The 24,234-nt window shown below is 57.4% G+C and overlaps 1 protein-coding gene across 2 annotated transcripts in view; it reads left to right on the forward strand.

Moving 5' to 3' along the window:
• TAFA5 (TAFA chemokine like family member 5) overlaps positions 1 to 24,234 on the forward strand; it is a 272,093-nt gene that overhangs the window by 201,855 nt on the left and 46,004 nt on the right. The gene's annotated exons all lie outside the window — the stretch shown is intronic.

The following is a 24,234-nucleotide window of genomic DNA, read 5'->3' on the forward strand; positions in this document are numbered from 1 at the left end:
ACTAAATTATGCTGTCTAGAAGTTGTAGAAAGAAAATTTTATCTAATTTTAAGATGTAATCTGGGTTTTGCAGATTTTTCTTTTTTGAGTGATTAACAGATCAGCATTGAATAGCAAGGACCAGAGCACGCTGCCCTTTTCTCAGTGTTCTCCTGGAATCTTGTCTTGTGTCAGCCTCATGCACCCCAAGGCCTTGGCCCTGTCTTGGCTCCTGCCCCCTGAGGGCCAGGTCTTCGGGCCTCTTAACTCCCCCTGGCTGCTCTGGGGACAGTGGCTCTCCCTGCCCGGCTCCTCCCTGGGTTCATTTCTAAGTAAGCTCCTTGCTTAGCTGAAAGGAGAGTCTTGACTTCGCAGTTTCTGAGAAACAGTGCTTGCTGATTTAACAAAAAAAAGAGGACTGGGCACAGTGGCTCACGCCTGTAATCTCAGCACTTTGGGAGGCCAAGGCTGGCAGATCACCTGAGGTCAGGAGTTCGAGATCAGCCTGACCAACATGGTGAAACCCCATCTCTACTAAAAATATAAAAAATTAGCCAGGTGTGGTGGCGCGTGCCTGTAATCCTAGCTACTTGGGAACCTGAGGCAGGAGAATCGCTTGAATCTGGGAGGTGGAGGTTGCAGCGAGCCAAAATCACACCACTGCACTCCAGCCTGGGTGACAGAGCAAGACTTGTCTCAAAAAAAAAAAAAAAAAAAAAAAAAAAAGGAGAGAAAACCTTTGTTGATGTTGATGTGCTGCAGCTTAACTGCTAAGCACAACATGAAATGGCCCATGTGTGTCCTTGGTGTGGGTCCCTCCAGCCTCTGCACCTGCCTCCCAGGAGGACCCAGTACTCACAGAAGTCTTCAGCTGCAAATGTACAAGATGGCTAGAGCAGTTAGGGAGGTGCGGTTTTCAAAAATGCATGGAACCCTTCCTCTGGTCTGCATGCCGTATGCAGCGGGGAGTGTGGAGCAGATGGACATAGACACGTTACCAGGTCTGACCCCCACCCCAGAGATGGGGTGCCTCTGACCCACCTGCAAACCCCACATCTCAGGTCCACGTCTGGAGCTTCCCCGTCTGCCTTGTCCTCAGGGTCTGAGTTCTGGGAGGGATTTAGCGATTCCCTGACTTGGGACACACGTTCACCCCAGAAAAGGCCAGCCTGTACCCTCAGACCCAGGGCCAGAAGCACAGGGTCGGGTTCTAACGCCTGAGGAACCTGCGGAGACTTGAGAGCAAGTCCTCTGGGTGGAGACAGATTGGTGACGTGAGATGTTGCTCAGTCTTGAGGCCCTGCTGCTTCACCGAGTCTAAGCCAATGTTATTCACTGGCTCTCAATTGGGGGTCCTGGGTCACCCGTGTAGCCCCTCGGGTGGACAGACTAGCCTGTCCCCCACCCACTCACCTCAGCTCCCTGGGCCAGCCCAGCTGTGCTCTCATGGGGCTGAGGCCCAGACTGTGCAGGAAAGAGCGGGTTGATGGGCTGGTATCATTGGTGTAACAGGTGAGGGGGGCCACAGCCTTGGGCCTTCCTTGCGCCGCCTTCTTTCTTTCCTGTCCCCGGTTGGTGTAAGTGTCTCTGAGCCTGGCTGGGTGCTTCCCTCAGTCACTAGCAAAGTCCTTGCTGCCCCCAGGAGCCAGTCCCTCCAGGATGAGGGATACGGCAAGGGAGCGCTCCCTGTACACCCCCCTGCCTTGCAACCTCTTCCCTGGTGGTCTGGCGTCCATCACAGGTGGCCTCACAGCACCGGGGGAGGTGGGCTTGGCTGGCTGGCTGGCTAGGGTCAGTGGATATGGAGATGTCCACCCTGCCCTGTGGCGTCAGCTGGAGGCCAGGTGCCGACACTCCCCCCACCCCTCCTGCACGGTCAGACGCTCATAACTGCATTTGTCCTCAGCCTGCCTGGCAAGGGAACGGGGCTCCCAGCGGGCTCCTGGATATGACCCTTCCCCCACCCCATCTCCTTGTGTTCACACAATTACCCCTTGGCCCAGGTGGTAACTGTGTGCTGGAGACCCACAGAGAACCACCTTGAGTGGACTCCACATTCCAGAAAGTGGTTCTGGGTGTGACAGGCAGGTATGGGGGCCGGGGGCTATGGAGGACTGTGGCTCTCTGGGACATGTATCAGCTACACAGCCGTACCAGGGCCTGCGTGCCCAGTGTGCAGCCTCCACCCTACTGGCCTCTCGAGCCCCTCCGTGCTTGTAGCAAGATCCCAGGTGCTGGCCCTGCCACAGGCTCACAGTGATGACCAGCCCATCACCAGGGCCAGGGCCCCTGCGTCCTCCTGCAGGCCCTTCCTGCCTGCTGTGCTGTCTCCCTCTTATCTTTGTGGGCAATTCACCCTTTAAACCTCACCTCTTCCAGGGAGCCCTCCTGGCTGCCCTGTGGACTCCCTCTCTGTAGTGTAGCATCTTGGACTGATGTAATCAGAGCTCTTGGGGACAGGCCTGTGTGCCTCAATCTGGACGTGCCCTGAGGCACATGGAAAGTACAGCCCCAATGAGTGGCCTTGGCCTCGGCCCAGGAGGCTGTGGGCTGACACATGTCAGCCCAGGCTTGGGGGGCCGCGCTGCCCCTGCCCCCTGTCTTCTATGATGAGTTGATCCAGGCATGGAGGGAGGACACCTTGCCTCCCGAGCTTACCCCACGTCTGGATGGGATCCAGAGAGCGCCCACAGTATCTGCCTGGAAGCAGCTAAGTGAGCATCAGGAAGATGCTTGACCCTCCTGAGCCCTGTCAGTCTCCAGTGGCCAAGGAGACCCGCCACAAAGCAGGAAGCACGAAGCCGGTCCTTGAGGCTGCAGCGGCCAGTGAAGTCCCTCCATACCTGAGGCTCCCAGGCAGGCCTCAGGGCAGCCCGGGGACCATTGGTGGTCAGGGGCCGTGGGCTTCCTAAGCTCAAGCTGGCTTGGGTGTGAGGTGCAGAGGCCACTTCTGGACCCTTCCCTTGTTTGCCAAGTAGGGAGCCACCTCCTCTCGCGGGTGTAAGGGTCTGATGGAAGGATGGGTGGGGCCGTCTTTCCAAAGCCCTGGGACTGCTGCTGATGCAGATTTTACATCACGTTTGACATTTTTGGTATTGTCATCCTCCCGGTCTTTACTGAGTAACAAAACCAGCAAGGCCTAAGAGGGAAGATGGAGACGTGACCAGGACAGGGTCGCCTTGGGTCGGGCACCAGGACCGTAGGTGAGGAGGCAAACTGGGTTCGCCTGTGTGCTGAGCGCCCAGGGCAGATGCAGCCTCACGAGGAGCGCAGCTTGGAGAGGCTCTCGGTCACAGTGGCACGGGGCAAGGGAGGACGCGCCAGGAGCGGGCTCTTCTGCCCCCGCTGCAGGCGCTCAGGCCTGCCATAATCCGGGAGGTGACCTCTGCTTTTCCCCACCTGTGGACCCTCCGGGGCGCCTGCCCCTTGGCAGGTCTGCTCAGGAGTAAGGCCAGGTGTCTAGCTCTCTGTGCTGGGCCCATCCGGGGAGGGCCCTAGGCAGCTGACGCTGAGCCTCGCGGGATGATGAGGCGCTGCCTGTGGAGACTCGGGCCCCAACTGTCTGGGTCCTCCCGGGTGTGCTTGTTGGCTCCCAGCTGCTTCCAGGAGGTCCCCGTCACAGGATCCATCCTGAGACAGCCCCCCTTGGATGGACTGAGCTGACACTAGGTGCCCTGGAGGGCTGAGTCTCCCTCCAAAGGGGCCTGTGCCACCAGCTCCTAGGGCAGGAACACTGGGTGCCTCCTTCCTGTCCCCAATCAGAGAGGCCCTGGTTTATTCCTCCCTGAACCCGGGATGGGGCAGTGTACCAGGGGGAGGAGGCTAGGGTCTTCCTGGGAAGACACTGAGACCTGAGCCCTGGCCCACCCAGGAGACCCTCCCTTCCCTCGGTAATGGCCTGTGGCCCGAGAGCCACCTCCAGCCTGCAGGTTGTCAGACAGTGAGTCCCTCAGAGTGCCAGGCGGGCTGCAGTAGGTCAGCAAATGGGGCAGCTGAGAGTCACGCGTCCGCTGCAGCCCTGGGACCCTCCCTCCTTGCTGTCAGGCTTAATCAAGGCGGCTGGGACTGTGCTCATGAGGAAGGCAAGAAGCATATTTTGGGACCATTAGAGGCAATTTTGTTTACCTGATTTAATTTACTTAACTTATTAATTTTTTAAGAGACTGAGTCTCTCCATGTTGCCCAGGCTGGTCTCAGACTCTTGGGTTCAAGCGATCCTCCTGCCTGGACCTCCCCAGGTGCTGGGATCACAGGCCTGAGCCACCGTGCCTACCCGTACCTGGTTTTTGAAAGAGGATTCAGTCATAGCCTGACAGTCTGATGAAGGTTAAGGATATGAAATCAATCCCGTAAATGATGATGGCAGTGGCAGCATGGCACAGCAGTGCTGTAGGATGGGGAACTCCGCAGAGCTCTCCAGCATGTGGAGTAGTATTTAAAACGCATACATATCTAGACAGCCTCGTGACGGTGTGCAGGTGGCCACGCGAGGGGCATGTTCCCAGGAAGGTCAGAATGGGAAGCAGCCGTGTGTCCTCAGTCACCGACCTCAGGCCCCGTTGGCCCCAGGCCAGGAACAGCCAAGAGCTTGCTTGGGACCTCAGGAGCCCCGCCCAGGCCACCTCAGGGATGGGGCACCATTGAGGCAGGAAGGGCATCGGCGGCGCCTTGGGCCCCGTCATCTTGAGAACAGCGCAAGAACTCCGCGAGCCCGTGCTCACTATTCACAGAACTCAGCAGCGTTTTTGTCAAGGGCACTTACTCAGGCCCAAGGCTGTTGGAACGCTGCCCTTCGACCCTGTCTGCCCACTCGGATTCCCAGTAGCTGAGCGCAGGACGTGACCTCGAGTCCAAGCCTCTGCTGGAAAATACGTCCTTGTCTGCCTGGAGGGGCCCCAGCGACAGGGCCTCACTTGTCCTCAGAGCAGCCTGGCAGGATGAGTCCAGAGCCATGAAAACGCTCAGACCTTTTCATCCCATAATTCTGCTCCCAGAAATTTGCCCTAAGAGAGTAATTGAAAGAGGGAACAACCAGGAAAACACAAACACCCGAAATGCACCAGCATCGGGAATGGCCAGGTGAGTCGGAGATCCGTGCGCGTCACGGTGCAGCCCGTGCAGGCAGTAAAGGAGGGACTGTGACTTGCAGATGGCTGTGACTCGGCCATGGGCGGATGAGGAAGCATAGCCTGAGGTCCCAGAGGAGACCACCAGGTGAGGCCCGCAGGAGGGGCAGCTGGGCCTGGAGCTCAGGGAGCTCTGTTCCCACCCCTGGTCCGGCTCCGGGCCTTGGTCCTGTTTTCTGCCTTGGTCCCGTCCTGCCCCGGGCCTTATTCCTGCTCTCTTTCTCAATCCCGCACGGCACCGGGCTTTGGTCCTGCTCCAGGCCTCATTCATGCTCTCTCTCAGTCCTGCTCCGGGCCTTGGTTTCTGAGGGCCTCCCCCAACCCTCCAGCCTACCCTGGGCTTTGCATCTTCCAGGCCACACTCCTGACCCAGCTGTGGGGTGTGGTCAGCCATGGCCACCTATACCCATCTCACTGACTGTGCCATCTCAGATGGACGCAGCTCACAGATGGTGCCCCGGGTGCTTCTGCCGGGTGGGGAAACTGTGGGGTCCCCTGCTCCAGAATGCCACCCTCCTCTCTTCTCTAGATGATGCAGCATCTCCACTGGGCTGTCGGCTTCTCCTCTTTCTTCAGGAAGCCCGTGGGCCCCTCTGAGGTCCCCGCCCACAGGCCACGTGGAGGCTGACTGCATCCCATGTTCCAGCATCACCGCTTGTAAGCCCTGTGACCTTGGGCAGACTTCTTGAGCTCTCTGAGCTTCTGTGTCCTCTTCTGTAATGTGAAGATGAAGCTAATTGATTCCCCATAGGTAGAAATCAATAATAAAATTCCAGTAATAAATGAGCATACCAGTCCCTGGGAGGACCACCAGGGCGGCCCAGACAGTCGGCAGCCGTCCGAGGGCCCCGACGCTCAGAATGCTGGGGAAAGGGGTGGTCAACATTAATACACACAAATACATAGAAATGACTGTGTAGCATATCCCCGGGGAAGGCTGGCGCTGCTGGAACACCCTGCGCGTTTCCTGGTATGTCTGGGCTCCGACGTTTCGAGTGGGGCCCTTCCGGAGTGCAGGAAGCTCTTCTGGAGGTGTGGGACAGAGACTTCTCCCAGAAACGCAGGCGCTTCCCAGCCAGTGCTCTGGGCGTGTTTGCCTTTTCCTGAGCCCTTAGCCCAGGAGGCCCGGCTGTGTCCACTCACCCCGAAAGCCTCCTCCCTACCCTATGTGCTGGTCACAAGTCACTGAGCCTGTGGGTATCTAGTCCTGCTCCCGGGCAGTGCCTCATCTGATGTCCTCTGTGTCCCCCGGGCCACGGTGCCCTGGCAAGGGCTGACCTGCAAGGGGAGGCTGCCTATGAGCAGCTCCAAGGGCACCAAGGGCTGCCCACCACTCCAAACTTCCACCCCCACCCTCCACCCCTCCAGACTTCCACCCCCACTGCTCCAGACGTCCGCCCCCACCCCCCACTGCTCCAGACTTCCGCCCCCACCCCCCACCGCTCCACACTTCCGCCCCCACCCCCCACCGCTCCACACTTCCGCCCCCACCCCCCACCGCTCCACACTTCCGCCCCCACCCCCCACCGCTCCACACTTCCGCCCCCACCTGCCTGTGAGCCTTCCTGCCTGTGAGCCTTCCTGCCCCAGGCTGGGACCACTGGGGAGGTCAGGCCTCAAAATGCTGCCTCCCGTCGGGCAGAAATGGGAGCCCTGAGCCCTCCTGTGAGCTTCAAACGTGTGAGCTTCAAACGTGTGAGCTTCAAACGTGTGAGCTTCAAACGTGCCCTGCAGAGATGGTTTCACAGTGACCGTCCTCAGTGCCTGTGTCAGGACTTACTGCCTGTGGGTTCTTCTGTGGTACCTCTGAGATACCCCATTTCCATTTGACTCCGTGAGGCCAGGTGGTCTGTGTGTCTTTGTGTGTCTGCATTAAGTGTGTGTGCATTTGTGTATGCGTGCACATTGTGTGTGTGTGTGTGTGTGTGATTTGTATGTATTTGTCTGTATTAACATTGCCCACCCCTTTTCCCATGCTGTAGATTGAATCCTCCATCACCAGCCAGATCTGGGAGACTCGAGGGACACTCTTCTGGGTGAGACACTGCCAGGGAGAGCAGCCTCCCCAGCTCAGACAGCTGAGATGTGTTTCTGATAATATCTGAGTAAATGCCCAAAGATTTCTCCTGGAATCCCACTGGTTTTGTTCTGGATGATTCATTTTTCCAAGCTGTTGAGTACAGTAAGCAACTCTGTGTTAATGGAAATGAGGAAAGTTTATTCTCAAGGGAAGCCTGCCGTCCATGAGCACCTCGGGGCTTGGGTGTTGAGCTGAACAATGTTATGGCCACAGTCCCAGGCAAAGGAGCACCGCGTGTGCCTATCCATCTGTTCCCCTGGAGTAGCCAGCATGTTCCTCCATGCGACATCAGACCAGGGAACGGTCCTATGGACAATTGGCTTCTCTTCATGGGTTTCATGGGTTGTGTGGTTCTCAGGTTTGGGGGTGGGGCGAGGGCACCTGGCCCAGGGTGTGGGCAGCAGGGGCGCCTTCCTGAGCTGCCAACTCTTTCAGAGATTGGCTGGGGCTTCCTGGTACTGGAAAAAAATAGGCAGGCCCTCTGGCATCACCAGATTCCTGGCGAGGGGAGTCAGCGTGGCTGGCTTCAAGTTCTGCATACAGCATCACTCAGTCCCTAGCGTAGGGCTTTCAAGCACCACGGGGCCACACAGTCATTCTGCCAACGGCCACGCAGACAGAACGCAGAGGGTCAGCACTCGAGAGCATATAGGCTGTTTGGGACTTCGAAGAGCTGGGTCAACTGGGGTCCACTCAGACCCTCAACCCCACCTGCCTCAGACCCCTGATCAGTAGAATTGAGAGGCATGTGAAATCAGAGCTGTACATCCCAGTCTAGGGGCTCGATGGGCAGGTGCCATGAGATAAGTGGCACAGGCTGCCCACCCTCAGACCCCTGCACACCCACACCGAGGCCGGGGAGGAAGGAGACTGTGCCAGCCACCCAGGCCTCAGCTCTGCAGATGCTGTGGCTTTGCGCATTTCTCAGCACTGCGTTTATGACCTTTCCGGACAGCTGTAGTGTAGCAGGTGCCTTCCTGACCCTTCCTATCCTCCCTCCACTCTTCCCTCTTCTCCTCACTCCTTCCCTCCATCCTTCCCTCTTCTCCTCACTCCTTCCCTCCATCTTTCCCTCTTCCCCTCCTCCTTCCCTCCATCCTTCCCTCTTCTCCTCACTCCTTCCCTCCATCCTTCCCTCTTCTCCTCACTCCTTCTCTCCACTCTTCCCTCTTTTCTCGCTCCTTCCCTCCATCCTTCCCTCTTCTCCTCACTCCTTCCCTCCATCCTTCCCTCTTTTCTCACTCCTTCCCTCCATCCTTCCCTCTTCTCCTCACTCCTTCCCTCCACTCTTCCCTCTTTTCTCACTCCTTCCCTCCATCCTTCCGTCTTCTCCTCACTCCTTCCCTCCATCCTTCCCTCTTTTCTCACTCCTTCCCTCCATCCTTCCCTCTTTTCTCACTCCTTCCCTCCATCCTTCCCTCTTCTCCTCACTCCTTCCCTCCATCCTTCCCTCTTCTCCTCACTCCTTCCCTCCATCCTTCCCTCTTCTCCTCACTCCTTCCCTCCATCCTTCCCTCTTCTCCTCACTCCTTCCCTCCATCCTTCCCTCTTCTCCTCACTCCTTCCCTCCATCCTTCCCTCTTCTCCTCACTCCTTCCCTCCACTCTTCCCTCTTTTCTCACTCCTTCCCTCCACTCTTCCCTCTTTTCTCACTCCTTCCCTCCACTCTTCCCTCTTTTCTCACTCCTTCCCTCCACTCTTCCCTCTTTTCTCACTCCTTCCCTCCATTCTTCCCTCTTGTCTCGCTCCCTCCCTCCATCCTTCCCTCTTCTCCTCACTCCTTCCCTCCATCCTTCCCTCTTCTCCTCACTCCTTCCCTCCATTCTTCCCTCTTTTCTCACTCCTTCCCTCCATCCTTCCCTCTTCTCCTCACTCCTTCCCTCCATCCTTCCCTCTTCTCCTCACTCCTTCCCTCCACTCTTCCCTCTTTTCTCACTCCTTCCCTCCACTCTTCCCTCTTTTCTCACTCCTTCCCTCCATTCTTCCCTCTTTTCTCGCTCCCTCCCTCCATCCTTCCCTCTTCTCCTCACTCCTTCCCTCCACTCTTCCCTCTTTTCTCGCTCCTTCCCTCCATCCTTCCCTCTTCTCCTCACTCCTTCCCTCCACTCTTCCCTCTTCTCCTCACTCCTTCCCTCCATCCTTCCCTCTTCTCCTCACTCCTTCCCTCCACTCTTCCCTCTTTTCTCGCTCCTTCCCTCCATCCTTCCCTCTTCTCCTCACTCCTTCCCTCCATCCTTCCCTCTTCTCCTCACTCCTTCCCTCCATCCTTCCCTCTTCTCCTCACTCCTTCCCTCCATCCTTCCCTCTTCTCCTCACTCCTTCCCTCCACTCTTCCCTCTTTTCTCACTCCTTCCCTCCATCCTTCCCTCTTTTCTCACTCCTTCCCTCCACTCTTTCCTCTTTTCTCACTCCTTCCCTCCACTCTTCCCTCTTTTCTCACTCCTTCCCTCCATCCTTCCCTCTTCTCCTCACTCCTTCCCTCCACTCTTCCCTCTTTTCTCACTCCTTCCCTCCATCCTTCCCTCTTCTCCTCACTGCTTCCCTCCATTCTTCCCTCTTTTCTCACTCCTTCCCTCCATCCTTCCCTCTTCTCCTCACTCCTTCCCTCCACTCTTCCCTCTTTTCTCACTCCTTCCCTCCATCCTTCCCTCTTCTCCTCACTCCTTCCCTCCATCTTTCCCTCTTCTCCTCACTCCTTCCCTCCACTCTTCCCTCTTTTCTCACTCCTTCCCTCCACTCTTCCCTCTTTTCTCACTCCTTCCCTCCACTCTTCCCTCTTTTCTCACTCCTTCCCTCCATCCTTCCCTCTTCTCCTCACTCCTTCCCTCCATCCTTCCCTCTTCTCACTCCTTCCCTCCACTCTTCCCTCCACTCTTCCCTCTTTTCTCGCTCCTTCCCTCCACTCTTCCCTCTTTTCTCACTCCTTCCCTCCACTCTTCCCTCTTTTCTCACTCCTTCCCTCCACTCTTTCCTCTTTTCTCACTCCTTCCCTCCACTCTTCCCTCTTTTCTCGCTCCTTCCCTCCACTCTTCCCTCTTTTCTCGCTCCTTCCCTCCACTCTTCCCTCTTTTCTCACTCCTTCCCTCCACTCTTCCCTCTTTTCTCCCTCCTTCCCTCCACTCTTTCCTCTTTTCTCGCTCCTTCCCTCCACTCTTCCCTCTTTTCTCACTCCTTCCCTCCACTCTTCCCTCTTTTCTCGCTCCTTCCCTCCACTCTTTCCTCTTTTCTCGCTCCTTCCCTCCACTCTTCCCTCTTTTCTCACTCCTTCCCTCCACTCTTCCCTCTTTTCTCGCTCCTTCCCTCCACTCTTTCCTCTTTTCTCACTCCTTCCCTCCACTCTTCCCTCTTTTCTCGCTCCTTCCCTCCACTCTTCCCTCTTTTCTCGCTCCTTCCCTCCACTCTTCCCTCTTTTCTCGCTCCTTCCCTCCACTCTTCCCTCTTTTCTCGCTCCTTCCCTCCACTCTTCCCTCTTTTCTCGCTCCTTCCCTCCACTCTTCCCTCTTTTCTCACTCCTTCCCTCCATCCTTCCCTCTTCTCCTCACTCCTTCCCTCCATCCTTCCCTCTTCTCACTCCTTCCCTCCACTCTTCCCTCTTTTCTCACTCCTTCCCTCCACTCTTCCCTCTTTTCTCGCTCCTTCCCTCCACTCTTCCCTCTTTTCTCGCTCCTTCCCTCCACTCTTTCCTCTTTTCTCACTCCTTCCCTCCACTCTTCCCTCTTTTCTCACTCCTTCCCTCCACTCTTCCCTGTTTTCTCGCTCCCTCCCTCCATCCTTCCCTCTTCTCCTCACTCCTTCCTTCCATCCTTCCCTCCTTCCTCCCTCCCTCCTTTCCTCAGGAACTTTGAGGGGCCCCTGAGTGCCCTGCCCAGGGACAGTAGGTGAAGGTGATGGTCTGGGGCTTCAGATGCCAGCTCTTCCCCTTTGGCCTGCAGGGGAGCCCCGGAGTGAATGGGTGGAAGCCACCTGGGCTCCCATTGGAGGGCGGAGTTTCCCCCAACTGCAGAGCTAGGTTCCAGAGAGGGGAAACCCTGAAGGATCACCGCAGGTGTCCAGGCAGCTGATGGTCGGGGTCTGACACCCCTTCACCCCCATACCACTGTTGCCATCCTTGCTGCCTTCAAAATCTCTCAGCCAGGGAATGAGGGTGGAGTGAGGTTTGCTCCTGCACAGCCACCTCTGAGCCCAAACCCTCGGCTACATGAGACTCAGGTTGTGTGTGCAAGGCCTGGCCTGCATCACCCCAGCTTCTAACCAGCACAGCACAGTTGCACAAAGGCCCTAGGATAGGAGGAGGGAGCTCCCGTCTCAGGGAGACCGAAGGCCTCCCTGGAAAGCCAAGACTCCTTATGGGAACCCCAATGGTAGAATGCTAGCTCCCCTGCTGCTTGGGTTAGATGAGAAACCAGGGGTAAAAGGGCTTCCCTGAAGGGATGGGGAAGATGGCGTGCCAGGCACATGTTCTCTGCGCACAGGGATGGAAGTTCTGAGCTGTAATCTACTGGGGAGGATCCAAGAAGAGAGGAACCTGGACTGGAAAGAAGACAGGCCACTGGGGTGCAGTTAGGGCTTGCTTCATTATCCCTCTCTGAAACCCAGCATCCTCATACCTGAAATGAGCTAAGGATGAGAGCCTTCACCTGGAATTGCCATTGGAATGAGGGCAGCCATGTGTATGGTACAGGAAGGAGTCACTCCAGGTAGCTGCTGACGATGGAGTTGGTGGTGGTGATTATGGTGACAGTGGTGATGGTGATGGTGATGATGATGATGACGATGATGCTGGTGGTTGTCATGATGTGATTAGGTGATGGTGATGATGACAAGGATGAGGAAGATGATGATGAGGATCAGGATGGTGGTGGTGATAATTATGATGATGGTGATGTTGGTGATGGTGATAATGAAGGTTATGATAATGACACTGATGGTGATGGTGACAACAATGATAATCATGGTGGTGATGATGGTGGTGGCAGTATGATGGTGATAAGGATTGTGATGTTGAGGATGGTGGTGGTGATAATTATGATGATGGTAATGGTAGTAAAGGTGATGATAGGGAGAGCTGACTGAGCTGAGCTGGGAGAGAGGAAGCTGAAGCACAGGGTTCTACCCATGATGGGAGGGATGCCAGTGCCACACAGGGAGGCTGACCTGAGTAGGGCACATTCCTCAGGCGTCATCTTGAACAGAGGCTCCCGCCTATTCATAGGAGCATCCCAGGAGCTGAGCAAGGATGAGTATGTAGATTGAGGGTGCCTGGCCTGGAATGGTTGTATGTGACCAGAAGCTTGAGTGGATCGCCAGATGATGCTAGGGTTTATAATGAGCACGGGACACCTGGGAACAAGGCAGGTCTCCCAGGCAATCATCAGGAACCACCTGGGTGGTGCTGGACCCCTGGTTCTACCTCAGGAATGAGAAGGGTAGAGGCGAGGAGGTCTCTTGGGAGGAAGATGTGCCAGGAGTGCCAGTAGGTCGGGCCTGGGAACTGGTGGAGGCTTCTCACGCCGGAGGATGCTGGATCTGCCCTGAGCACAGCAGGGTGGCTGTGGGGCCTGGCAGCTCCTGTGGAGGGAGTGACTCTGGACCTGGTGACAGGAGTGTCAGGCAGGTGGGCAGCAGGGAGACTTTGCCTCTCAGGCTCCTGGGGCCCTGGGGGCCTTAGGAACGCTCTCCCAGGAGGGAGCATCAGGGCTGAGCAGCCTCCAGGCTTAGCACAGTGCCCTATGAGACCTTCTCTCCTGCTGCTCCACCCTGGCCCTGCCTGGGGTGAAGGAGACAGAGGCAGGGGACCAGGCCCCTCCCGGATGCCCAGCTACAGGCCAGAAGACAATGGCGCTCAGTCAGGTGCTGCGTTTTGATTACTGGGATCAGCATGTAATTACTGCATGAGGCTGCAGTGACCCAGGAGGTTCCCTTACCTCCAAGGTCTAAGATAGCCAGAGTTTGCTAGAATCCCCCAAGCCCAGCAGGGAGCTGCTTTTACCACTGAGCAGGATCAAGGGATAGAGGGAGACTAAGTTACATCTTTTAGAAACCCCACACCGTGTGCTCCTTCAAACGCCTGCATCCAGACTCCTGTGTCTCAGGGCTGGGACCCAGCAGTGGGACCCCAGAGGAGCTGATGCCGCCTTGGCTGGGGTCAGGGGGAGGTCCTGCCAGCTTTCCTGGCCCTACAGCAGGTGCCTCCTGAGCTCCCTTCTGCAGCCTCAGGGTGCAGCCCATCTGGGCTCCACAGGCCCCGTGCATGGCCGGGGCTGTGCCCCAACCTGCGAGAGACCCTTCCAGCCTGGCCCTGCAACAAGCTCCGGCACCAACTGTGCCTCCTGCTCTACTGACCAGCCCAGAGCCCTGTTGCTCAGACCTAAGTAATGTGGCAATGCCTTGTTTTTTTTTTTTTTTTTTTTTTTTTTGGCATGACCAAGGCTCACTCTGTCCCCCAGGCTGGAGTGCAGCAGCACGATCTCGGCTCACTGCAACCTCTGCTTCCCAGGTTCAAGTGATTCTCCCGCCTCGGCCTCCTGAGTAGCTGGGATGCACCACCATGCCCAGCTAATTTTTGTATTTTTAGTAGAGACGGGGTTTCACCATGTTGGCCAGGCTGGTCTCGAACTCGTGACCTCAGGTGATCCACTTGCCTGGGCCTCCTGAAGTGCTGGGATTACAGGCCTGAGCCACCGTGCCCTGCTGACAACGCCTTTTAAGGGAAAGACCCACCCTACTGTTGACCTTCATTGTTCTGATTACAATGTTGCAGAACTGTTTCTGATTACAGTGTTGCAGGACTATGAATGCACACAAAGCTGGGAGCCCTCACCAGGCAGTAAAACTGGAATAAACCAAATAAACTGAGGCCTATTTAAAAGTAAACACAAAACAGCAAAATCAATAAAATTTAAAGTTGCAGCACGCGTTTTGCAGGGCAGATGCTTCTCGGTGACAGGGCACTGGCAGCGAGCTCCAGGGTGGAGAGATGTACCTGCTGGCTCGCCGTGTGTATACATTTCCCCGGGTTCCGTTCAGTGAGCTCTGCTCTCACATACTTAAGGACGTGTTGCATGAAGGCGTCTTAATAATCACATTGCTTTGTTTGTTGTCTTCACACCTTATATTTAAACCAGAGCTGTCCTGGAAGGCACTTTTATGAGCAGGTTCCTGATAACTTGCCTAAGATGTCTCTTTCGGGTGAAGACAAGCTTTGCCTTGCAGCATGAGTAAGCGGAGCTTTAAACGGGAATAATCCAATTATTGCAGCGACTGCGAACAGAAGAAATGTTCATTGCATATTTACTGCTGCACTTACTCCTAATGAACTGCTCTGAGACGGGGAGAGGGAAGGCGGGAAGCACACAGAGTGTGGCCCTGGGTGCACCACCCACAGCCCCAGAGAGCAGCTCGCACGCCCCAGTAACACATCGAGCTCCTGCCTCTTCTTCCTGTTGGAATTTACACGGGGTATTGGGAGTGGATGGGCCTTTGCTGGATGTGATGTCTGCAGGAACATGCACATAAGTACACACACACACCATATACACACACCCCACCTCACACACACACCCCACCTCACACACATGGGCCCCCGGGACAGCATTTGGAAATAAGTGTCCCTCCAGATCACGCTTAAGACTGTGCTGGCTTTGGTCAAAGGGCTGCTGGATCCTGAGACCATTCTTTCATCGAATCAGTCAGTGTTCCAGAACAAGTAACTGGTGTGACAGACAGCTGCCCCTAGGAACACAGGAGGGGGCTGGGGACAGCAGAGGTCGCCTTCCAGCTCCAGGGCAGGGGTGCAAGGAAAGGAGCTGGAAGCTAGCAGGTGGGGTGGGGTGGGCGTTGGCCTTTCTACAGACACTAGGCTGTGAGAGCCTGACCTCACTGGGGAGAGTGTACCCAGGTACGACTAGAGCTCCCGGGGCAGAGCAGGCCAGCAGGGGCTGGGGGAGAGGAAAGGAGAGCCTTGGACAGGGAGAGTCCCACACAGGAAGTGGAGAAGGACACGTCTGTTCCTTCTCCTGCAGTCTGCACATACCTGCACTCTGACATTGCCATTGAAAGCACAGCCTGTTAAGAAAAGGTAGGTGGCCAGAATTCTTATGCCACTGAGCGCTGTCCCCAGGAGGCAATGGCCCGAGGCTGAATCCCCCAAGCAAGCACGCCTCTGATTGGCCACAGAAGACTTGGAAGGCACCACGTGTCTCACGGTAGTTTACAGTCCTGATGTCATGAAAGACAACCAGTGCTAAGGCTAAATGTTCTCCAAGCCTCCATGGTTGTGTTAAGTCTGAGAAAAGATAGACCCAGGGCCCCTGAATGCTGGTCAGAGGTGCCTCCACGCTGACCGTCTGCAGGAGGCACTGGTGGGCCCTCCCTCCCTCGGGGCACAGTGCCCCAGGACAGCAGCTCCAGCCCCTGCGTCTCACAGCTAGGCAGCCACCACAGGCTGCTCAGGGGTATGTGCTGTGCTGCTGGGGTGGGTGGGCGAGAGCCATGGGAGGTCTTCCGTGTGGTCACACCCGGCTTGAGCCCCCTGTCTGAGGTGGATCCAAGGAGCAGGGACCACTACCCTTCACCCTTCCCAAGCATGGGTGGCCTCCCTGCACCTCCTGCCCAAAGAAAGGCCTGTGAGTGCCCCTGCTAGGCCACTGCACCCTCTAGAAACAAGAGCAGGTGACAGAAGGCAAGAAAGGAGACCCCAGAGGCCCCTCCCCTGTGGGCGTCCAGGCCTGCGCAGAAGAGGGCGTATTCTCCCCAGAAAATGGACATTTTTAAGCTGCTTCAGTTTTGTTTTTTGTTTTTTTTTTAACAAGGCAGAATACAAAATCACTTTACAACAAACAGTTGTCCCCTCCTGTGGACTGTGTCCCTGTGTCACGGGTTTCTTTTGTTCAAGGCTCTTGGAAGTTTGCCACCAAATGCAGTTTGGCCCTCAGGGGCCTCCCGGGCCGTGTCTGCAGCAGCCCCTCTCTCATCAGGGCCCTCCCAGGCTGTGTCTGCAGCAGCCCCTCTCTCATCGGGGCCCTCCCGGGCCGTGTCTGCAGCAGCCCCTCTCTCATCAGGGCCCCCGGGCTGTGTCTGCAGCAGCCCCTCTCTCATCAGGTCCCCCGGGCCGTGTCTGCAGCAGCCCCTCTCTCATCGGGCCCCCCCGGGCCGTGTCTGCAGCAGCCCCTCCTCTCTCATCGGGGCCCCCGGGCCGTGTCTGCAGCAGCCCCTCTCTCATCGGGGCCCCCGGGCCGTGTCTGCAGCAGCCCCTCTCTCATTGGGCCCCCCGGGCTGTGTCTGCAGCAGCCCCTCTCTCATCGGGGCCCCCGGGCTGTGTCTGCAGCAGCCCCTCTCTCATCGGGGCCCCCGGGCTGTGTCTGCAGCAGCCCCTCCTCTCTCATCAGGCCCCCCGGGCTGTGTCTGCAGCAGCCCCTCTCTCATCGGGCCCCCTGGGCCGTGTCTGCAGCAGCCCCTCTCTCATTGGGCCCTCCCGGGCCGTGTCTGCAGCAGCCCCTCTCTCATCGGGCCCTCCTGGGCCGTGTCTGCAGCAGCCCCTCTCTCATCGGGCCCCCCGGGCCGTGTCTGCAGCAGCCCCTCCTCTCTCATCGGGCCCCCCGGGCTGTGTCTGCAGCAGCCCCTCCTCTCTCATCGGGGCCCCCGGGCCGTGTCTGCAGCAGCCCCTCTCTCATCGGGGCCCCGGGCTGTGTCTGCAGCAGCCCCTCTCTCATCGGGGCCCCCGGGCTGTGTCTGCAGCAGCCCCTCTCTCATCGGGGCCCCTGGGCTGTGTCTGCAGCAGCCCCTCTCTCATCGGGGCCCCCGGGCTGTGTCTGCAGCAGCCCCTCTCTCATCGGGGCCCTCCCAGGCTGTGTCTGCAGCAGCCCCTCTCTCATCAGGGCCCCCGGGCCGTGTCTGCAGCAGCCCCTCTCTCATCAGGTCCCCCGGGCCGTGTCTGCAGCAGCCCCTCTCTTATCAGGTCCCCCGGGCTGTGTCTGCAGCAGCCCGTCTCTCATCGGGGCCCCCAGGCTGTGTCTGCAGCAGCCCCTCTCTCATCGGGGCCCTCCCAGGCTGTGTCTGCAGCAGCACCTCTTCTCATCGGGCCCCCCGGGCTGTGTCTGCAGCAGTTCGTCTCTCATTGGGGCCCCCCAGGCTGTGTCTGCCCCAGCCCCTCTCTCATCGGGGCCCCGGGGTTACGGTAGCACTGACTGAGGTCCGGAGAGGGGCTTGAGGCGGGAGATGAAGGCCTGGCTCCCAGAAAGCAGACAGTGCTCAGCAGGAACAGACGTGTCCTTCTCCACTTCTCCACGCGGGACTCTCCCTGTCCAAGGCTCTCCTTTCCTCTCCCCCAGCCCCTGCTGGCCTGCTCTGCCCCGGGAGCTCTAGTCGTACCTGGGTACACTCTCCCCGGTGAGGTCAGGCTCTCACAGCCTAGTGTCTGTAGAAAGGCCGATGCCCACCCCACCCCACCCACTAGCTTCCAGCTCCTTTCCTTGCACCCCTGCCCTGGAGCTGGAAGGCGACCTCTGCTGTCCCCAGCCCCCTCCTGTGTTCCTAGGGGCAGCTGTCTGTGACACCAGTTACTTGTTCTGGAACACTGACTGATTCGATGAAAGAATGGTCTCAGGATCCAGCAGCCCTTTGACCAAAGCCAGCACAGTCTCAAGCAGACTGGGGTCTGGAGGTGCCCCTTGGGTAGGAAAGGAGGGGAGTGGAAGCAGGCCTGGGTTTCTTCTCCCTTGGGAAGGGGGGTATTGGGTGGGGGTGCCGCTGTGACCTGCTTCTTGGTACATGTGAGTGTATGTGTGGATGTGCATGTTTGCCTGTGGGTACCTGTGTGCATGCACTCCAGGGGCAGGGCTCGTCCTGTCTGCAGGCCGGATGAGAGCTTGTCTGGCAGTTCTGAGATCATCACAGGTTCTCAGGACACTCAGTAGCAAGAGCCGTCCCACTTCAGCAGTTCAGGTGTTCAATCCTGTATACCAAACAAGTTCAGATGTCTGATCCTGTATGGCAAACAAGTTCAAATGTCCGATCCCATGTAACAGACACACCCCGCTGGATTTTGACAGTACAGCTCCTCCCATGCCAGCTGCCCAGCCCTACTTCAGGCTGAGAACCCCACTCAGCTGTCTGCTTCTCGTCCCCCAAGTTCCGGCTGGGGAGGAGGGGATGGGAAGAGCCCTCTGGCTGTTACTAGAAGCACTGCCAGCTGTGGAGAGGCCCGCAGCCCTTCATCCCTAGGGCCTGGTACAATGGATGTGTATTTGTCCCACATCTGTGGGTGCCCGAGGCGGCACGCAGCTCGAGTGGGTGTCTCAGGACCAGCTCCTTCCATCTGGTAGAGGACATGGGGCAGAGGGTAAAGGCCCCTGTCTGCAGAGATGACCTTTGCAGCCGGGCCTAGAGGTGGCTTCCACCCTCCCTCCGCCCTGCATCCGCGTCCTCCAGCTGTGTCTAGAGCTGTAGATGCAGGCATGGTGAGAGGAAGCTGGGTGGCAGCTCCCAGGGAGGGCTCTCCTCTAAGGCACTGGGGTGTGTCCCCACACTGAGGACATGGCACACCCTCCTCTGCGCTGGTCCACCCAGATGCTGTGGGCCGCCCTCCTGGGACCCTGCCTGCCCACTGGGAGTCAGCACAACCCTCACCTGCCTTTCCTAGGGTATACTTTCCTCCCAGGCCTTTGTGTAGATGGGGTCTTTGAAGTCCCCTTTAACGTGGCCCCTGTCACCCAAACAGCCACACTGTTCTGTCTTCAACTCCATTCAAGGGTTGCCCAACTGGTTTTGGCAAGTTGGACTTTTCGGCAAATTGATTGGGAGCCTGAACAAGGCTGTGCGGAGGACCTGTGGCCAGCCAGGCCCCACCCACATCTCAGCCCTTTCTTCCCCATGCTGTTTGCAGGGTCACCAGGCCTGCTCCTCTCTGAGACTTCAAGGAGAGCCTGGCTCCTTCCCTGCCCTGGCTGTCTCCCTCCCCTGAAACACAGTCCCAGCCCGCACTGGGCAGCATCCTCTGCGCTCTGCCCTCCTGGAGCCCAAGGTTTTTATGCTGCTACTGACGAGGGTCTAGGTGCGATGGCTGCGTCATCCTGGGGACTGGGGGGCCTTGGAGCGGGAGCTGGCCTCTGTCTGTGGAGGCAGCTTGAATGTACACACAGAGGGTACCTGGGGTGGTGGAGGGAGCCAAGCCCTTCTGTAGAGCTGGGGACTCATTGCCAGGGAGCCAGGTGGCCCCGGGGACGATACGCTTGTATAGTTAGTGAGTCTGCAAGAGGGCACACAGTGGACTTTGTGTGTGCACGTGTGCGTTTGTGTGTGGACATGTGGCTGTGTGTGGTGTGTATATGTGTGTGCCTGTGTCTACGTATGTGAATGGCATATATGTGTGTGATGGAGAGCATGGTGTGGGACGGAAGATGAGGCTGACTGGTACCTTGGAGAAGTGTTTCCAGGTGGAGAAAGAGCACTGCTGGCCCAGGGCCTGGCTGGGCTGGGACTCGGGGGCTGTGGGGTCCTACAGAGGCTTGAGATCGGTGAGACTCTGGATCCAGTCTGGACAAACCCACTCTGAGATGCACTCCTATGTCCCCTTTCCAGCCTAGGCAGGGGCTCCCTGGCTCTCTTCTCCATCCACATCCTAAGCACCTGCTCCTACCGGCCCGGGGACAGGCACTGCGGACATAAACACGCATGAGACCGTGTGCCCTTTACCCCCCGTGCCCTTTACCTGTCGTGTGCTCAGGACCCCCCAGGTTGGCGCCTGTGGATGGGTGATGACGTTTGTTGGCCCAGAGCCCACGTTTCAGTCACTGTCACTCACGCTACCTCAGGAAGCTCTGTCAGCCCCTGGGGATGCTGCTTCCCTTCCCTGAGAGCTATTGCAACATTGGGACCAGAGGGGAGGCCTCCTCACCCGTGCCCAGGGAAAGGGAGTTGTGAAATGTATGCTTGAAAGGCCCCTTTGTTCCCGGGACATGGTGGCCCGGCGCTGTGCCTCTGACCGCCTCCAGCAGGAAGTGGGCTGGGGTGGGTGAGCCCAGCTCCTGCCATCAAACAAAAGGTGTTGTGTGCTCAGGGCCGGCCCGCTGGTGCCCTCGGGAGGGCCAGGCCCAGGAATGGGGCAGGCCTACTGCCTGCTTGTCCCTTTGTTCTGCAAATGCTGAGAGCAGGCAAGCCCACAAAGTGCCTTGCATGAATGTACGTGCGTGTTTACATGAGACTGTATGTGTGCGGATACATAGCTGTGTGTGCATGCGTGTGTGTGCATGCGTGTGTGTGCATGCGTGTGTGTGTGCATGTGTGTGTGTGCTGCACCTGCAGATACGTGTTTGCGTTTGCGAGCATGCATTTAAATGGACATGTGTGTGCCTGTGTGTGTGCGTGCATGCCTCTGCGTGTGGTGTGTGGTGTATACATGTGTGTGTGATGTATACGTGTGTGTATTGTGTACGTGTGTGTGGTGTGTGGCCAGGCATTGCAGCTACAGCATAGGCAGGGCTGGAGCCACCTTCACCAGCCTAAGTCCCCCCGGACCCCGCTGTCCTTCCTTCTTCTCCTTCAGGTGACCCTGAGCACCACCGTGCATATTACCACATCATGTCTGGCAGGGATGAGGGTCCTCTCCGTAGACAGCCAGTGGGCTGGGCCCTGGCACTGGAGCGGGTGTGTGTCCAAGATGCTGAAGGCTGGCACATCGCCCTGGATCCCTCCCTCGTCCTCAGCCCCACAGTCCCAGTGAGCTCTGGTGGCTTCCATCTTAGCCTGACCGAGAGGGCCCCAGCAACACAGCCTGTGGGTTCTGGCCAGCCGAGCCTTGTGCTGGGTGGGGTGCTGGGGCCTGCACTGTGTCCACCCTCAGCGTCCTTCTCCTGGGACTTCCCAGCCCAGAGCATGAGCTTCATGGTAGGCATGAGGTCCCAGCTGAGCTCGGTAGTGAAGGATTTGAGCCCAGGCCACCTCCTGTCCACCCTCTCACAGCCTGCCCTGCAGGCAGGTCAAGACCTGCCCTTGGACACCACCCACACTGCCCGGGTTTTCTGGTCTGTGCCAGCCCCACTCCTGCTGGCCCAGGCCCTGTCCTGTGCCGCAGAGAGTGCCAGACCTGGCCCAGGCAGACGCAGAAACATCTACCTGTTGCAGTTGAAGGGCTCACTTCACCTGAGACAGCCCAGTCCCTGCTTCTGGCTGTTAGGGCAGAACAGGACAAGCACTGGGGACCCCAGGGGGTTTCTGAGGCCCCGTTCAGCTCAAGATGAGAGCAGGAGCCACATTGCACTGAAGACTACCCTGGGCGCCATGCTATGGGGTGGATGGGAGCCCACGTGGGGATTTCTTTTAAGCCACCCTGGAGCCTCTTCCTTTCATGTCCTTCAGTGTTGGTGCTAGAGAAACACACCCCCAACACACACACACACCCCCCAACACACACACACACACACACACGCACACGATGCTTTCTATAATTTGTCCAGCTCTTTTCTCAGGCATTGCAAGGGGATTTCTGCTATTGGGGCATGTGTGTTTCATCCTGTAGCTTCCTTGTGGGTTTAAGGCTCATGTTCGTGGGTGTCTGAGATTTTCTACCATATTTACTGTCACCCAATACGATGCATCAGGGATGGGAGACACAGCTGCTGGCGGCTTTCTGCAGGAATAGAACAGACAAGAAAAGGGGCCTCGGGAAGACACATGAGAGATTCCAGCCATCTCCCTTCATGGCGCCATCCCCCCTCTCAGCGCTGTCCCTCGGGGTTGGTGGAAGCACAGCAGGTGTCTGGGACCCTCTGAGGGCCTGGGAGCTGCAGCCTGGGTGGCTTGTTCATCCTGGAGTTGCCCTGGGAAGCCAGGAGGTTCCTTGTCCCCACGTGCCACCGTCAGCGGCAAGAAGCACAGTTGCTTTCTCACGGGGGAAGACACTGATTCTCAGCTGGAGTTTCCTCACCTGTCTCTTCAGGTGAACGAGGGATGTTCCCATGTCTCCTGGTCCCCTGGCTGTCTCAGCCGGCTCAGGCTGCCATAGCAAAACTCCGCATACTGAGGGGCTTAAACAACACACGTTTATTTTCTCTCGGTTCTGGAGGCTGGACATTAAGGTCAGGATCATGGTGCTGGTAGGTTTGGTTCCTGGTGAGGATCTGATTCCTGGCTTGTAGGCAGCATCTGCTTGCTGTGTCCTGAGATGGTGCAGGGGGGTGGGGAGGGGAGAGAGAGAGAGAGACAGTGAGCACACATGCTTGAACTCTCTGGAGTCTCTTAAGGACAGGAATCCTGGCAGATCAGGGCCCCACACTCATGGCCTTATCTAACCTTCTTCGCCTTCTGAAGGCCCCATCTCCAAATCCAGGGGTGAGGCTGCACTGAGAGGATATTCCATCCCCAGCACTGACCTGGAAAGGGATTGGGGGTAGCCATGCCCGGCTGGTGGACGCCTGCCTCCCTGGCTGTGGGTGTGAAGGTGCCGGGGGTGGAGTAGGGCAGCACTGGCTGGGACACAGCACCCCACAGCGTCCTCTGCCGTGGGTGCTGTGGCAGGCATGACCAGCCCATCTCAGACTCCTCTCCGCTGCAGTCATGCGGGCTTCAGGCAGCTCCTCCCGCCTTGTCAGAACTGAGGACGAGAGCCCAGTCATTCTGGCTGGGATGGTGTCCCTTTGTCTGTCTTCCAGAGGGCCCCTGACCTCCCAGACCTGCCTCCCCTGCCTGTACCCTCATGGGGTGAGGAGTGAGCTGTTCCCCGGGACCCTGTCCTCTGCTGCCCACTGCTCCTGTAGGGGCAGCCACTGCCTGCGGTCCAGCAGCATGATTGGCTGGCCCTGTGCAAAATGAAATACAGGGCCCTTGTTAAAAAATATTCAGAATTTCAAGACATGGGAACTGCAGAGCGTTGTCCAAGAAGTGGCCCCTCCTGTACCTGCAGCCGTGTGCAGCAGCCTGTTTGCATAGCCATGAAGCCAGCCGGACGCCCGTCTGGAAGACGGTGTGTTAGCACACATGCATGCACACATGTGCATTTGCAGAACTGTTTATGTAGTAGTCATATCCCTCCTATGGCGAGGAATCTCAGAAATTTTTTCAGGTTTTCAAGTAAACAGGTATCCTGGGGAACTACAGTTCTGGTTTATGCAAATTGAGAGTCCTGTGCTTTATTTTAAAAAAGGAAAAGAGGTGACATGGAAGAGAAAACCCAGAAGAGAGGAGGAAGCCAAGGGCTCTGGAGCTTCGTGAGAGGGACCGGGGCTGCAGCCGGGAGGTGGGGGCTGGGGGCCGGGGGCCACTCGTGCCCTGGGCCTGGGTGTCTGTGCAGCCTGGGCCTGGTGTGGGTGACAGAGAGGCCTTCCCCACTCTGCAGGGCTGGCAACTGAGGCAGCCCAGACACTGCGTTCTCTGCATCCTGGGGCCAGTGGACCCATCAAACATTGAGCCCTAGGAAGGAGGGATCCAAAGGGAAAACAGGAAGGAGCTTCATGCGTGCATTGCCCGCATCCAACAAGATGAGTTCCAAGCCTCTACCCCGAGGAACTCGGAACAGCGAGGACCCCGAGGAACTGTGAGTGGGCGAGCAAGGGGAGGAAAAGGCCCACTCTGGCCCTCCCAGCACTGGCGTGAAGCGAGCCACGTGCAGTCCATCCACTTTGCACGTAGCGTGGGGCGCCTGGCTCTCACCAGCGAGTGCAGCGGGAATATGTGACTTCATCCGTTCTCCTAGAGCCCTGGACCCAAACTTTCAAACTTCTTTTTCATGTAAGATGCAAAGTTCCCCCTGATCTCCCACCATAGGGTTAAAGTTGGTGGTAGAACCCTGTGTATATAAGTGTGCATGTTTATCACTTAACCTTGAACTAAAATACTGCCTGGCAGGTGTTTGGTGTCTGATCTGAATGCCTACGTGTTTCAACTGGATAGCAACCCCCATTTGTAGGTCCAGTTTTTATAAAATTAATTATGTGTGCATTAGGAAGGACATATTTTTTCCCAGTTTGAGAAGTGACTAATCGTTCTTTTGAGATTCCCGCAGGGAGGGTTATGTTAAAACAATCAGCTTTTACCCCGCCATGAAGTCCTTGCTTCTTG

The sequence above is a fragment of the Pongo pygmaeus genome, chromosome 23, assembly GCF_028885625.2.
Source record: "Pongo pygmaeus isolate AG05252 chromosome 23, NHGRI_mPonPyg2-v2.0_pri, whole genome shotgun sequence".
NCBI lineage: Eukaryota > Metazoa > Chordata > Mammalia > Primates > Hominidae > Pongo > Pongo pygmaeus.